Source organism: Amblyomma americanum, chromosome 7, assembly GCF_052857255.1.
Source record: "Amblyomma americanum isolate KBUSLIRL-KWMA chromosome 7, ASM5285725v1, whole genome shotgun sequence".
In the NCBI taxonomy this organism is placed as follows: domain Eukaryota; kingdom Metazoa; phylum Arthropoda; class Arachnida; order Ixodida; family Ixodidae; genus Amblyomma; species Amblyomma americanum.
This window is the reverse complement of record NC_135503.1, coordinates 183910065-183914638: the sequence shown is the minus strand read 5'-3', so window position 1 is coordinate 183914638 and position 4574 is coordinate 183910065.

Here is a 4574-nt window from a genome sequence, read left to right as displayed (position 1 = left end):
GCTAAATCTGAACACATCGGTTTTAGAGGTGTCCCTGTGACACGCGTCAAAACTTTTTCTCTTATAACTGCGCGAAAAGCATGTATTCTTGCTTAATACAACGAAACAAGCTGTTTTAGACCGAAACGAGCTAAATCACAACACATCGGTTTTACAAGTGTTCCTCTGATACGCGTCAAAACGTTTTCTCTTATAACTGCGCGAAAAGCTTGTATTCGTGCTTAATACAACGAAACAAGCTGTTTTAGACCGAAACGAGCTAAATCACAACACATCAGTTTTACAAGTGTTCCTCTGATACGCGTCAAAACTTTTTCTCTTATAACTGCGCGAAAAGCATGTATTCGTGCTTAATACAACGAAACAAGCTGTTTTAGACCGAAACGAGCTATATCACAACACATCGGTTTTACAAGTGTTCCTCTGATACGCGTCAAAACTTTTTCTCCTATAACTGCGCGAAAAGCATGTATTCGTGCTTAATACAACGAAACAAGCTGTTTTAGACCGAAACGAGCTAAATCACAACACATCGGTTTTACAAGTGTTCCTCTGATACGCGTCAAAACGTTTTCTCTTATAACTGCGCGAAAAGCATGTATTCTTGCTTAATACAACGAAACAAGCTGTTTTAGACCGAAACGAGCTATATCACAACACATCGGTTTTACAAGTGTTCCTCAGATACGCGTCAAAACGTTTTCTCTTATAACTCCGCGAAAAGCATGTATTCTTGCTTGATACAACGAAACAAGCTGTTTTAGACCGAAACGAGCTAAATCACCACACATCGGTTTTACAAGTGTTCCTCTGATACGTGTCAAAACTTTTTCTCTTATAACTGCGCGAAAACCATGTATTCGTGCTTAATACAACAAAACAAGCTGTTTTAGACCGAAACGAGCTATATCACAACACATCGGATTTACAAGTGTTCCGCTGATATGCGTCAAAACTTTTTCTCCTATAACTGCGCGAAAAGCTTGTATTCGTGCTTAATACAACGAAACAAGCTGTTTTAGACCGAAACGAGCTAAATCACAACACATCAGTTTTACAAGTGTTCCTCTGATACGCGTCAAAACTTTTTCTCTTATAACTGCGCGAAAGGCATGTATTCGTGCTTAATACAACAAAACAAGCTGTTTTAGACCGAAACGAGCTATATCACAACACATCGGTTTTACAAGTGTTCCTCTGATACGCGTCAAAACTTTTTCTCCTATAACTGCGCGAAAAGCATGTATTCGTGCTTAATACAACGAAACAAGCTGTTTTAGTCCGAAACGAGTTAATTCACAACACATCGGTATTACAAGTGTTCCTCTGATACGCGTCAAAACTTTTTCTCTTATAACTGCGCGAAAAACATGTATTCATGCTTAATACAACGAAACAAGCTGTTTTAGACCGAAACGAGCTAAATCAAAACACATCGGTTTTACAAGTGTCTATGTGATACGCGTCAAAACTTTTTCTCTTATAACTGCGCGAATAGCCTGTATTCGTGCTTAATAGAACGAAAGAAGCTGTTTTAGACCGAGATGAGCTAAATCTGAACACATCGGTTTTACAAGTGTCCCTGTGACACGCGTCAAAACTTTTTCTCTTATAACTGCGCGAAAAGCATGTATTCTTGCTTAATACCACGAAACAAGCTGTTTTAGACCGAAACGAGCTAAATCACAACACATCGGTTTTACAAGTGTTCCTCTGATACGCGTCAAAACGTTTTCTCTTATAACTGCGCGAAAAGCTTGTATTCGTGCCTACTACAACGAAACAAGCTGTTTTAGACCGAAACGAGCTAAATCACAACACATCAGTTTTACGTGTTCCTTTGATACGCGTCAAAACTTTTTCTCTGATAACTGCGCGAAAAGCATGTATTCGTGCTTAATACAACGAAACAAGCTGTTTTAGACTGAAACGATCTATATCACAACACATCGGCTTTACAAGTGTTCCTCTGATACGCGTCAAAACATTTTCTCTTATAACTGCGCGAAAAGCATGTATTCGTGCTTAATACAACGAAACAAGCTGTTTTAGACCGAAACGAGCTAAATCACAACACATCGGTTTTACAAGTGTTCCTCTGATACGCGTCAAAACTTTTTCTCTTATAACTGCGCGAAAAGCATGTATTCTTGCTTAATACAACGAAACAAGCTGTTTTAGACCGAAACGAGCTATATCACAACACATCGGTTTTACAAGTGTTCCTCAGATACGCGTCAAAACGTTTTCTCTTATAACTCCGCGAAAAGCATGTATTCTTGCTTGATACAACGAAACAAGCTGTTTTAGACCGAAACGAGCTAAATCACCACACATCTGTTTTACAAGTGTTCCTCTGATACGCGTCAAAACATTTTCTCTTATAACTGCGCGAAAAGCTTGTATTCGTGCTTAATACAACGAAACAAGCTGTTTTAGACCGAAACGAGCTAAATCACAGCACATCGGTATTACAAGTGTTCCTGTGATACGCGTCAAAACTTTTTCTCTTATAACTGCGCGAAAAGCATGTATTCGTGCCTAATACTACGAAACAAGCTGTTTTAGACCGAAACGAGCTAAATCACAACACATCGGTTTTACAAGTGTTCCTCTGATACGCGTCAAAACGTTTTCTCTTATAACTGCGCGAAAAGCTTGTATTCGTGCTTACTACAACGAAACAAGCTGTTTTAGACCGAAACGAGCTAAATCACAACACATCAGTTTTACGTGTTCCTTTGATACGCGTCAAAACTTTTTCTCTGATAACTGCGCGAAAAGCATGTATTCGTGCTTAATACAACAAAACAAGCTGTTTTAGACCGAAACGAGCTATATCACAACACATCGGATTTACAAGTGTTCCGCTGATACGCGTCAAAACTTTTTCTCCTATAACTGCGTGAAAAGCTTGTATTCGTGCTTTATACAACGAAACAAGCTGTTTTAGACCGAAGCGAGCTAAATCACAACACATCGGTTTTACAAGTGTTCCTCTGATACGCGTCAAAACTTTTTCTCTTATAACTGCGCGAAAAGCTTGTATTCGTGCTTAATACAACGAAACAAGCTGTTTTAGACCGAAGCGAGCAAAATCACAACACATCGGTTTTACAAGTGTCCATGTGATACGCGTCAAAACTTTTTCTCTTATAACTGCGCGAAAAGCCTGTATTTGTGCTTAATAGAACGAAACAAGCTGTTTTAGACCGAGATGAGCTAAATCTGAACACATGGGTTTTACAAGTGTCCCTGTGACACGCGTCAAAACTTTTTCTCTTATAACTGCGCGAAAAGCATGTATTCTTGCTTAATACAACGAAACGAGCTGTTTTAGACCGAGACGAGCTAAATCACAACACATCGGTTTTACAAGTGTTCCTCTGATACGTGTCAAAACGTTTTCTCTTATAACTGCGCGAAAAGCTTGTATTCGTGCTTAATACAACGAAACAAGCTGTTTTAGACCGAAACGAGCTAAATCACAAAACATCAGTTTTACAAGTGTTCCTCTGATACGCGTCAAAACTTTTTCTCTTATAACTGCGCGAAAAGCATGTATTCTTGCTTAATACAACGAAACAAGCTGTTTTAGACCGAAACGAGCTATATCACAACACATCGGTTTTACAAGTGTTCCTCTGATACGCGTCAAAACGTTTTCTCTTATAACTCCGCGAAAAGCATGTATTCTTGCTTGATACAACGAAACAAGCTGTTTTAGACCGAAACGAGCTAAATCACAGCACATCGGTTTTACGTGTTCCTCTGATACGCGTCAAAACTTTTTCTCTTATAACTGCGCGAAAAGCATGTATTCGTGCTTAATACAACGAAACAAGCGGTTTTAGAGCGAAACGAGCTAAATCACAACACATCGGTTTTACAAGTGTCTGTGATACGCGTCAAAACTTTTTCTCTATAACTGCGCGAAAAGCCTGTATTCGTGCCTAATAGAACGAAACAAGCTGTTTTAGACCGAGATGAGCTAAATCTGAACACATCGGTTTTACAGGTGTCCCTGTGACACGCGTCAAAACTTTTTCTCTTATAACTGCGCGAAAAGCATGTATTCTTGCTTAATACAACGAAACAAGCTGTTTTAGACCGAAACGAGCTAAATCACAACACATCGGTTTTACAAGTGTTCCTCTGATACGCGTCAAAACGTTTTCTCTTATAACTGCGCGAAAAGCTTGTATTCGTGCTTAATACAACGAAACAAGCTGTTTTAGACCGAAACGAGCTAAATCACAACACATCAGTTTTACAAGTGTTCCTCTGATACGCGTCAAAACTTTTTCTCTTATAACTGCGCGAAAAGCATGTATTCGTGCTTAATACAACGAAACAAGCTGTTTTAGACCGAAACGAGCTATATCACAACACATCGGTTTTACAAGTGTTCCTCTGATACGCGTCAAAACTTTTTCTCCTATAACTGCGCGAAAAGCATGTATTCGTGCTTAATACAACGAAACAAGCTGTTTTAGACCGAAACGAGCTAAATCACAACACATCGGTTTTACAAGTGTTCCTCTGATACGCGTCAAAACGTTTTCTCTTATAAC